The sequence below is a fragment of the Ictidomys tridecemlineatus genome, chromosome 7 (genome assembly GCF_052094955.1).
Source record: "Ictidomys tridecemlineatus isolate mIctTri1 chromosome 7, mIctTri1.hap1, whole genome shotgun sequence".
NCBI classification, from domain to species: Eukaryota; Metazoa; Chordata; class Mammalia; order Rodentia; family Sciuridae; genus Ictidomys; species Ictidomys tridecemlineatus.
In genome coordinates, this window is record NC_135483.1 from 148,614,255 (window position 1) to 148,626,890 (window position 12,636).

The window sequence follows — 12,636 nt, forward strand, 5'->3', positions numbered from 1 at the left end:
CCAGTTACATATGCCAGCAAAAATGTAAATAAACTTCACTCTAATGATATTTAGTATTTGAAAATAATTTGCTACTACCTAATAGAAATCGGAAAAGTGAGTATTAACCTGAATGCATTTTTTACTATATTGAGATATAAAAAGCACGTGGATCCTTTTTTAATTGTTTAGCTAAATTATACAAATCTTAAAAATGGCAAATGCTATAAATGCATAATCAGAAGTAAAACTCATCTGATGTAAGGAATCTACACAAATGAGGTTTTCTTTTTAACCAAATCCACTGTGAGTACATTTTCTTACTCTCACAAATGCGGCTGCTTTCGCTTTTAAAAATGGAACAGGGATATTGATTTACCTCAGTGAGGTTTGGGGAAGTCTTGATTTTAAAAACCTTCAAAGGTTATAATTCTATGAGAAATACTGAGTATAGGGCAGGTAGAAGCTAGATTTTATTTCATACCACATTTAACTTTGATCACTAGTTGGACATTGAGTTACGTGAGATGGGAGTGTCATTAAGCTTTGTGTGACTCAGTATCCTCATTTGTAAAACTAGACTTAATACAATTTGGCTAGTCCATCTCATAAGATTGTTATCAGTGTTAAATAAGAAGTTCTATGAAAATGTAGAGCACCCAAAGAGAATTACTGTCAGAATTATTCTTAAAGATGATACTCTACTAAGATGGGAACGCATTTTTTCAAGATGACATTGTATTGATTGGTAAATCCTGGGAGTCAGTATTTAATCCCCTCTTTGAACTGTTCCCAACTTCACTCCCAACCCCAGTTCATGTGAGAAGGTTTTATTTAAGGAAATTATTGAACCTGGAGCCTTGGAGCTGGTGGAAGATTTAGGTGAATGAAGGACTCAAATCTGTCTCTGAATGCTAATCAGTTGACCTATTTCATGACCAATCTTCTCAGTCATGTTATTATACCTTGAGCAAGTGGGTTGGGAAGAAGGAAAAAGTGAGGTTGATTTTTCAGGGATTAAAATATATTCTATATTTTCAGGATGGTGATGTCCTACCTTTTTAAAGAAATTAGACTAATTGATAAACCAAAAAGATGTCACAAGCACCCCTTCAGAAACACTGACACTGCTCTCCATAAGCTTTTATTCAGTGCATTTTCTTTTACAAAATGCTCTCAAGTTTAACTTTTAGGAAATGCAAATGTATTGGATAGTCTTTGCTCCTCCAGACCCAACCTGCTTTCACCTCCATTCTACTCTGGCTGTCAAGAGGCCAACTTCTACAGGCTATCTTAAATGCATCCCCATCTTTAGACTTCTGGTTGATTCTTAGCCATTGGGAGGCCCTGGCAGAAGATTGTCAAGTGGAGAAGAACTGGGGGAGGGCGCGGGGATGTTATCCTCTGGCCCACCTTGGGCTGTGGGGCAGCTTGGTTCCTCAGTAGTTACTGCTCCTGTTGGGTAGCTGTCCAGCAGTGATGTCAACATTCTCTTTGGGACCAGTAACTGCTTCCTTGCCTTGCTCTTTAAATCTGGGGGTGATACTGGAGTCTCACCATCCCTTCTTAGCAACCTGTAACCCTGACCTCACACCTTTAAATAGTGCTTGGATCAAATTCTCTTCAATTACCCATTTTGAGTGTGCCATGTTTTTTCCTGGCAGGATCTTTATTGATGCACTGAAACCTGTCTTTTAATAGAAAATTTCTGTTTGCTATATATGTTCGTTGGGCTGATGATTGATGTTTCTTGAGCCTTGGAATACTTGGGACTCAGTCTGCTGTCAGATCACCAAGGCTAGTCTTTCCAAGGGGGTAAATTGGCTTTGTTCGAATCTATTTTGGAGAATACGAGAATACCACAAAATTACTGAGCACAACTGAACTGACAGCTCCTGGATATACCACTGTTTACATCCTAAAATAACAAGAAAATGCTAACTCAAAAAAAAAAAAAATGTCTTTCAAAGTTCAGAAGCAAACTTAAGAAATGTTTTTAGAGAAAGAAAAAAAATCTACATTCTTGGAAATTTCTTCCACTTATCCACCCACCAAACCCTCACTGATTTAATGATCTACCAGGTGGGGAGGCCAATGCACTAAAAATCTCCTTGGTGCTTTGTAAAGAAGGCCAAAGCACTAAAAACCTCCTTCTCTGATCCAAATTTATTAGAAGGACAGTAGTGTGCGGAAAATGTAGAAGTATTTACTCTATAACCCAGCAGGACCCCAAGGGCTGCTGTCTAGAGATCCTGTTTTATTAAGAGATGAAGCGATTTGTGGTTTCCATATCAAAGGGCAGGCAGAGCAAGCCGGGAAGCCTTTGTTTGTGTGACAATTATGGTGTTTGTACACTTATCCAGTGCTTGAAAACGGCCCTCCTCCAGTGTGTTCATTCATTTGCTTAACAAGCTGCTTTCCCTGCAGCCTGGCTTTACCCCCTCTCTTCCTTTCCATCCCCTCAAAAGGTAATGTGAAAAGATAAACTGCGCCCTAGGCCCTATGTGAGAGCTCATCAATTTTATATTATAGGAGCCCGAAAAAATATACTCTTTTATATTTGCAAATTTCAAATACTTTTTGTGCCTATTCAGTGTCTTCAACTCATATATATCCTGGTGAAGTTTTAGTGAATATGTAAAGTTTATCCATTATTTGAGAACCATTTTTCAATAGTATTATATAGGGAAAAGGGAGAACAGTTTGATAAAACTTTCAAATCCTCAGTAATTAGCTCTCAATTTCAAGAACTAAGATTACGATTTTAGAATAAATTAAATTAACCAATTCTTAAGACTCAAGTTTTGATATTTTATCTTAAATCACTACTTTTCAGCAAATGAATGAATTTACAGGTTATTCTCAAGGAATGGATTTCTAAAAAAAAAAAAGAGAGAGAGAGAGAAAGAGAGAATATTTGAGAGTTAAAAAGTTAAATCACTTTTCCAGACATTATAAATATTTTCCTCTGTTAATTCAATCATGTTTGTGCTCAGATTTTTCTCCTCATTGTAGAATAGACAGGGATGCAGATTATTAGTTCAGCTACTGGATATGATCATTCATAAGACAAACTAGTGTGTCAGTATTTTTAACTAAGGCAATCAGTCAGGAGTTTCTCCTTTCCTTTGATTTATGTTTTTGAGTGTGTTGGTGAATGTTTTATACATTTTAATATGTATAACAATTAAATAAATGCACCTAGCTATAAGTAATTTCATCTGGAATAAGAACAATACTATGCATGGAAATCTAAAATCTAAATGCAATATGCAAATAATTTTACTCAAGATATTTGAGTTCCAACAAATAAAACCTATTTTTTTTTACTTAGAATAAAAAAAAAATATTTCTTAAACTCTTCCCCCCAAAGATAACCTGTAGCAGAATTTACAAACAAACCTGAACCTGAAGCTGAGAAAGTTATTTTATTACTGAGCACAGTAATATTGAAATAAATAATCTATCTTCTAAGCTGTTAAATTGTATTATCCTTTCCCAGGAAGGATCTGTTTAGTACTTTAAAAAGTTATAGCATGGGATTGTCTGTGATTAAGGAGATTTAAAATTAGAGAGCCACATGTTTAAACCATGTGTTAAATTCAGTTAGTGACCAACAACAAACTTATTTTGAGGGGACATTTTCTTTTTCTTTGTCAACATAGTGTTCTTATGCAGTCTGCGGCAGTATTGAGACTTGGGGATTTATTTTTACAGAATCAGAGAGAATTCAATAATTTTGTAAAAAGATGGCTTTAGCCCTGACTCCCTGATACATAAATGTATAGTTTATGATTCTATGACACTAAAGGGTTTAGAGATTAAGTCAGGAGACTTGGTTCAATGGTGCTAAGACAATGAGCAGTTACCCACAAAGAGGAGCAACCGTTTCCAAAATGAGGTGAACTAAAGCAAAGTTTTTTAAGACTTTATTTTTAATATTAAGACATTTTGTATCAAAAACAACTATTCACACATACTCACATTCATAAACAACTGTAACTAAAGCTTCACAAAACAATACCTACTGAAATTGTAACGAAAGCACTGGTATTCTATTCTTTGAATCCTCTTTGTTTGTTGACCATGACCCAGTATTTACCTCATGTCCCTCTAAAGAGCTGCATTGGGATGTGGAAAGCTCTATAGTGCTTCACGCAGGATGACCTGTGGAATGAGCACCTGCTATTCGCTGGTTTATAAGTCAGGAGGTTGAGAGAATATGAACTTTCTTTGAACAAGCCATCTACAATTTCTTTCATTTCCAAACTCAAATAAAGACAGATTAAGTTGCAAAGTCTAAGGCAGTACTCAGAAACATTCATCTTCAAATTGGTTGAAATGAATAAATGGAAAACTATAAAACCTAAGGTAAGTTGCAGAGTCTCCTCAGTTAAATTTACTTACAGATAGTGGATAGGAACCAATAGGTATTTACTTCATGGCTGTTTGAAATGATAAATTAAGCCTAGGTTTTTCAGATTAAAAATTGGAATAATCTTTTTTACTTTCTATTAAACTAGAGAAACAATGGCAAAGAAAAAATAAAAAGGCTGAAAGCCCTAGTTTCTCTCTTTTTTTTTTATTCTTTCTCTTTTAGGGGAGACTGAGCCCAGCTCTAGCCAGAGAATCTGAAAGGAAAAGGTTCTTTTTCATACACAAGAGGATGCCTAGCTTTATAGAATACATTGGACAGATAGTATCATGATCTGTGGGCTTCTGCTTCAGTTGCCAATAAAAAAAAAAAACCATTCATTTAGATTAAGTCACCACTCTCAGGGGAAATGAGGCCCTATAGGAGAAGAAGTGGTCTCTAAGCATTAAGAGAGAGAGAGAGAGAGAGAGAGAGAGAGAGAGAGAGAGAGAAAATTAATCAGAGCCATTTGAAAGAACCATATAGCTAAATATAAGTGTATTGAGACTTGAGACTTGGGGGGAAAAAAACAAAACAGGCAGAGAACATAAGGAAAAGAATCCAGAACAGACATTCATTCAGGTAGCTTCCCAGGTGCCTAGTGAATGAGCAGGTACCAGGATGGGAGGAGAACGTGAAAGTGGAGTAGAAGTTCACCGAAGAGGCCCAATGTCATTTAGTAAAAAGGCAAAGCTGCTAAAATGTGATCACAGTGAGTCTTAACAATAGAGTAGCTTTAAAAATGATTTACTTCTATTCCACAAATCAATCCAGAACAAGTAGGCAGGCTGCTGTGTTCCACATGGTCATTCAGAAATCCAAATCTTGTCCATTTTCTTTTTCCATCATCCCTTGGGTTATTTTTCTTATCTCTATAAGGAATGTTTTCAAAAGAAATTTCCTTTAAATAGAATTTATTCCAGTTCAGGGGAGGGTGTCAAGAGCATCAAAGAACAAATGTCCAATGTTTTGAGTCCTAGGACTGGAAGAGGCATATATCACAGGTACTCATTTAAAATTCAAATTTTATTTAAATGAAACTTCCTTAGAAATATCATCTATTGTTAGATCATATAAAACCTAACAATGTCATCTATACTTAAAATGTTCTTACATATAAGAAGAACTAGTTTAGGTTCTTTATATGTAAAACAATATACAACCCATACAAAATTTTCAGGTAAGCATGAAAAATTTAGAGTTGAATTTTAATTTCTTAGTGGGTATTTCTAAGGAAGTTTCCTTTAAATAGAATTTGAATGTTAAATGAGTACCTAGGAGTAATGGAGTGGTGGTAGTACCTGTAGTACCTGGGAATAATGGAGAATGACTGTTGGTTAACAGCCAGCAGCTCCTTCTACAGTCACTTCTTAGCCATTTCCAGCTTATTGAACATTTCTGTGTCTACTATCCAAAAGAAGACTGTGTTGTGCCCATCCTTGGAATAAAAAAAAAAAATTATTTCCTAAACTCTTCCCCCAAAAGATAATCTGTAGCAGAATCTACAAACAGATCTGAACCTGAGACTACAGTGATTATGCATAAAGCATTATTAATGGTGCAAATTTCACTTGAACATTTCTCATCAGGCCACTGACAAAACTGCAAAGCATTTTGAAAAATAACCTCTCATTTTAATTTGAATCCAATTTTTCTAGTAGCTCAGAAGGCTTTACATGGCTAATATAAAATTTCTGGGACTAAGGCCATAAGTTAAAACTGAATGTCTTTAATTAGTTCCACATTTTTAATCTAACTTCTAATATAAATCTTGTTCTTTGAATTTGATATATAGAATAATAGACAAAGTATGATAGATAAGCAATAAGCTTTAAAAACAGAACAGAAATCAGGCTAAGTGTCAAGATCTAATAATATCATCTACACTCAACATGTTCTTACATATAAGAAAAATTGGGTTCTTTACATGTAAAAGAATATACAACCCATACAAAATTTTATGGTAAGTATGAATAATCTAGAGTTGAATTTTAATTTCTTAGAGGGTATTTCTAAGGAAGTTTCCTTTAAATAGAATTTGAATGCTAAATGATGTATCACTTTTTAGTAAGTGGAAAGAAAACTAGAATTCAAAAACCCAGAAGCTGGAAGGCATCTTAGACTCTGTCTAATCAAGAGGTATTTCTTTGTCCACTTGAATTTGTGATATTCTTTAAGAATTGGTCCTTTCTAATATTTTATGGTGTGCTACATTTATATTAATAAAAAACCCTCTCTAATTCCAATATCTAACATGATAGTGATATAGATACTGGTGTCAGCAGAGGGCCTAGAGTCTCAAGTAGGTTTGAATGCATAGAACTTTAAAATCAAGCTTTATATAAATGCAATTTATTTAGTTTTGACAATGTTTGATGAATTGAGTCTCATCTTCAGGTTTAAATGAAATGGAACATGTCAATAAGGTTTTATTTTTTGTTTGTTTGGTTTTGGCACTAGGGATTGAACCCAGGGGACTTAACCAATGAGCCACATCCCATCTCTTTTTTATATTTTATTTAGAGATAGGGTCTTACTAAGTTGCTTCGGTCTCAGTAAGTTGTTGAGGCTGCTTTGAACTCATGATCCTCCAGCTTCAGCCTCCTGAGCTACTGGGATTATAGGTGTGCCCTATTGTGCCCAGAGCCAAACAAGACCAACTCATGTTTTAATATTTTAGTGCAGGTGACAGAAAAGAAAGTATAAAACTATCTGACAAAAATGAGCATATGATGAAAAGAAACCAGGTGCCTTAGCCTGATCAGAGAGGTTGTCTATAAGGAGGTGGCATGTGCAGGGAATAAAGAGAAAATAATGTGAAAATCTAAAGAAACAAAATTTCTGGACAAAAAAAAAATTAAAAGTGCTGAGAGCACAAGGTTTAAAAAAAAAAGGAAAAATAAAAGAAAAGCTTGGTGGTTTGGAGGAACAGAAAGAAGCCAGACCTAGAACAAAGCAAATAAGGCATGAGTTATGGTTGCAAAAATCCACAGAGCCTGTTCCTCATAATCAAGGAGGTGGAATTTATGCTAAATGAAATGGCAAGGCATTGGAAGGGCTTGGGTATGGAAGTAACCTGACTTGACTTATGCTTTCAAATGGTTCATCTCACCAGCTGTGTGGAGGACTGAACAAGAATGAAAGGGGACAAGAATGAAAGCATCAGTAAAATTGGTTTTGCAGAAACTTAATTTTGTGACTGAAGCCATACCAAAGTAGTGAAAGCAGTAGATTCCTTCATTTTGTAAGTCTATAGGCACTGTGAGTTGCTTCTCAGAAGCCTTTCCCTCTTTCCTTCTATCATTGTTCCAATATTATCTGGTGCATCAGCTCCACCAGATAAGGCTCTGCTCCAATTACATCCTGACTCCCCTTTCTCTTTTTACCCATTCCCTGCTTGGCATTCCATACAGCTCAGCATGTCCTGACTGTCCAAAAATATGTCTCAGAGAAAGCCAGCTGGGGATACTTTTGCAAAGGTTTTCTTTTTCTGATGATAGGAGGGGAGTCATTCTGTCTAGCTCACCACTAAACCAAAAGCTTGAACAATCTGGAAAAAGTTACCTTCTCCCACAAGTGAAAAAAGCAAACATTCCCCCAAATATACTCTGTGGACAAACAAATTTGAGAAGTGCTGTGATAAATAGAGTGCAGCACTTTTATTTTCAGAAATTTTCAAATATTAATGTGATCTATGGATCTCCAAGGCAGAACCCAGGTACCTAAATTTTTCCAAACTTATATGACCACAGAAATCCCACTTGCAAAATAATAATAACCTGGTTCACAGAACTAGTCCTCTTCAGAATACCATATGGTAACACTGGACAAAGGAATGGTTTTATAGAATCAAATAATATTCTTCAAAATCATGGTGCATCAGTGATGTGCTTAGAGAGTCCACAGCAGGCTGCCAACATCTAAAGATTTAGGTGATAAAGCTTTCTGTGATGAAAAAAGATCAACTACTTGGGAGAATCCACCAAAGTAAACGTTTGATGTTAAGATTAGAATTATCAGAAATCTTATTCATTATCAAGAATTAGAGGGCTTTTGAAAATCAAAGTCCTAGTAAAGATACAGCTAGAAAATTGCTTCCTGTATTTTCCCCTTTTATTATTAATTAAACTCATTATGAACTTGAGTTACTATGGAAGCTGCTACCCTCTCCTCCTGTCACCTCCTTTTCTCCTTCTCTCCCTCTTCTTCTTTTTCTCCTCAGCCTTCTCCTTCTGGAAGGAAGGAAGGAATAAAAGAAGGAAGGAAGGAAAGAAACAGATAAAAGTCTTCTACAAATAGTTTAGTTTGGTGGTATTAAGAAAAAAGAAGCATTTAATTTAATTTAAAAGTGTGAAACACACTAGAAATTTTACCATGACAATATCCAGACCGAGAGACATGATTTCCAACAATTCATTGATTCCGGTAGTAAAAGATGGCATACTGTGAAATTTTATCTCATCATAAAAAAGGATTAATATGGCTTATAACTAAATGTCAAAATAGATTTTCATTACATAGTCTAATTTAATTTCGTAACCACAAGATGTTGGCAGAAAAGAATGATTTATACTTAGCTGCTCAGTTCAGATATTTTTTCTGGTATTTCTGACAATAGACTTCATACTTTACTAGGGTAACTGTCTAATGAAACTCAACTAAGAGTGCTATCTTAAAACTGTACTCTTCAAGTGTGATCCATAGCCTACCAGGTAGGGCATCACCTAGGCTCCTGTCAGAAACACAAAATCACAGCCTCCACCCCAGACCTACTCAGAGTTTGCATTTCAATAAGATCTCTAAATGGTTCATACACATGGTAAAGTTTGAGAAACACTTAGAAGACATCCTCCAGGTGTTTTTCTGTCACTGAGGACTGTTCTGACTCTACCTGGTGGTGCCCAGTGGTTTTCCTAAGAACCTATTCCTGAAATTTCAGCTCACCCCCTTTTACTCAGAACCCATTTAAAATTTATGATCTACAACTAACTAAAAATACTGCTTAGATTGCAATGCTTGTGTTCTATTTTTTGTGCAAATCTTATATACAAATGTTGATAGATAACTAATTCCACAATTTATCTACTTTTTAATCACTTTAACAGGGCACTAGCTTACAAAGCATGTTGTGTGTGTGTGGGGGTTTGTGTGGGTTAACAGTCACTCTCCAACCTAGTTGACAGCAAAGATGCCTTGGCTCCAAGTCTGTTTTGCCAATTAACAAAAATGCAAAAAGCCATGTCTTTGTCCAGTGGGGTTCTCAAGAACAAGATCCCCACTTTATTAGAAGATTTTAGTTCATCCCTTTGAAATGTTTCTACTATATATTTGAATCAAGTTTCTCAAAAATCCCCACGTATGTCCCAAACTCACCATGCTCTCAGTGCTCTCAAACCTATCAACAGATCACATGGGTGTTGTAAGCGCACTTAAAATTTCCATTCCTTCTGATCTTCTCAGAGATGGACCTTTCCATCCCTTACCTAAAATGTAAGCAACACAATCACATGCTGATTGCTCATCCCAGCACCATGACACAGGGACAGTGGCACCAGAAAGATTGAAAGTCTGATTATAAGGGCGGTCATGTTCTGCTCAAATGCCACCATCTGCTTGGCTGTCCTCATTCTTTCCCTGATGAGCCTACGACTTGACCTTCCCATGTCTTGCTGACTCTGTGGCTTCCCTGCCTTTTCAAATACTCCTTAATATGGGTATCATCTCGATTGACAACAAGATACCTACGTTCATCACCTCCTCTAAAGAATCATCTGTTCCAAAATTCAGAGTCTGAGTAGCAGGAATTTGGGGCAGTGAAACTGTTCATAGTCAGGTGTCATCTAAGGAGGAAGCGAGAAGGATCTAAGAAAGGACCGTAGAGAGGAGATTGGTGAGGGCTTGGTATTAGGTAGTAATTGGAGAAGAAGAGGAGACATGCTGGTCTTATCTGCTGGCAGAAAGGGGTGAATAAGGAAATAGGGGAAACAGCTATATAGAGAAATAATCCTTATGGAGAGGAGACTTCCTTTCCCAGGACTTATTTTTGGTTTTAATGTTGGTCCGGAGAATAAGCCTGTGAGATCTGAGAGAGCCCTCCTTCCGGCCCCTCTCTTGGACAGAGCAGACAGGGTCATTGCCAAGACTCATATTTCTTGCTCATTTTCCCTACACACTTTAGGCCTTACATAGCTTATATCCTCAAAGAACCCCTAATTACTAAATTCCTACTATGCTTAGCCTATTAATCACATATTGCATGCAGTCATTTTCTTATTCTGACTCTACTCTTAGTTTTCAGAGATATTTCCTTGGTTCTCTTACTTCTGATGAGTTTTTCTTGTATCAAATTATGGGTGGCTTTTCCTCTGTCTGAGCCAAACTTTGTTGTCCTTCCAGATTCTCCAGATTCTTTCCCTGGTCCTCTTCAATTCTCCTTCCACATGTTTTCTCCCATCCACCTAAATGTTAATGGAGCTACCAAAATAATATCTTTAGCACATGCCTCCCTCCTAAGTTCTCAGACAGTAAATACTATTGTTTCTGGAACATATGCACATGGATGCCTCCTGGAAAATTCAAACTCAACCCTATCAACCCCACCTATCTTTCCGTGGATATCTGCTCCTCTTCTTTACAGTTTTTCAATGAACGGTGTTACTAAATTGCCACCCATAATTTAATGCAAGAAATACATGATCCATGCCAAATGTATACACTTTTCTAAATGTACCATGAGATTCCACGCCCTTTAGTGCTCCACCATGTCTGCTTACCTGTTAAGCACCTATTCATGCTCAAAGATCCAACTTAAGTTTCTCCCCTTGGATAAAACTTTTGGCTCCAATAACTGACCACTGCTTTCTTTGTTCCTACATGGAATGTTGCATTTTTTTTTAAATGTAACTTTTGTTCATTTTACATGAACTTCATGTATATATGCAGTAATTTCCTTGAGTGTAGGATCCTGTATAGTTTGCATTTCTAGCATGAAGCATGGTGCCCAGGAAATGGTGGGTGTCAGTGGGTAATCACTGAGAGAAAGGATGAACATAGAGGCATGAATAAATTCAAAGAAAATGGAACTTAACTGTACTTTACTTGCTGAAGCCTAGAATGTGTTTATCGAGACAAAGCAGTTTAGAAATAAAATACCTCTGGTAGACTGGACAGCACTCACAGCACAGGCAAATGGGAGAATATCAGAGCCATTCTTGTTACAATGGGGGATCCTCCAAGTGACAGATCAGTCCTGAGGTTTCAGGCACTGATAAGTGGTCTGGGAGGTTCCAGAAGAAGAGAGGCCAGATTTTATCTGTTAAAAGGCATCTAAGTTACAAATACAGAAGGACATAAAATACCAAAGCTTACCCTCAGAGAAGTGTTTCTTCAGTTCAATTCCCATATAGGAGACCTTTTGATGTCGTTTACAAGTCAGATTATCATCTCACTTCAAACAATATTCTCAGCTTCTTAACTGAGTTCTTTCATGGAAAATAAGGCATTCCTCGTCTTTGGAGTCAAAACACATTTGGAATTTCTGTCTGTGAAAGATTATCAAATAGGGTTCTGAAATCTGGGAGGGTTTTTTTTTTTTTTTTTTTTTTTTTGCTAAAGACAGTTCTGAGGGCTTAAAAAATGCCTGCTACTTTTGATAGTCTGGCTTAGAAAAGCAGTCCGGACAGTGGGAAAAGTTTAGTCCTGCCCCATCCTCATTCTGCTGTATGGCTTTTATTTTGTACACCATTTAGGGAACTTAAAGTTGCAAAAATGCAAAACTACCCACTGGCAATATCTATTGTCAATACCATCATGGATCTCATAACAAATATTCATTTCATTTAAGCCACCAAAATTTAATTCGATTCCATGAATTTTTTTTCTATGGAGCTATGAAAACCCTTTTTACCCATTCTTTAAACTATTAACAAGCTGGAAACAAATTGGATTTCATAAAGATTTATGGGCACTTCCAAAATCACTTAACAGTCAAAAGCCATGCAGTAACTTTTTCCACTTAAATAAAATGTGAGGCTTATAAAAATGACAGTTGTGAAATTAGATTCAGATGGTTCCCACCCAGACCTTGCTTATCTATTGCAGAGACCAGGGCTCTGCTGCTAGTCCGTGTCTGCAGGCCCTAAGGAATTACTTAAGGTTGCTGAAGCCTTAGAGTATAGCCATTATAATATTAGCTTATTGACATCCAATTATATTTTACTATAACCCACTCATAATTATTGCTA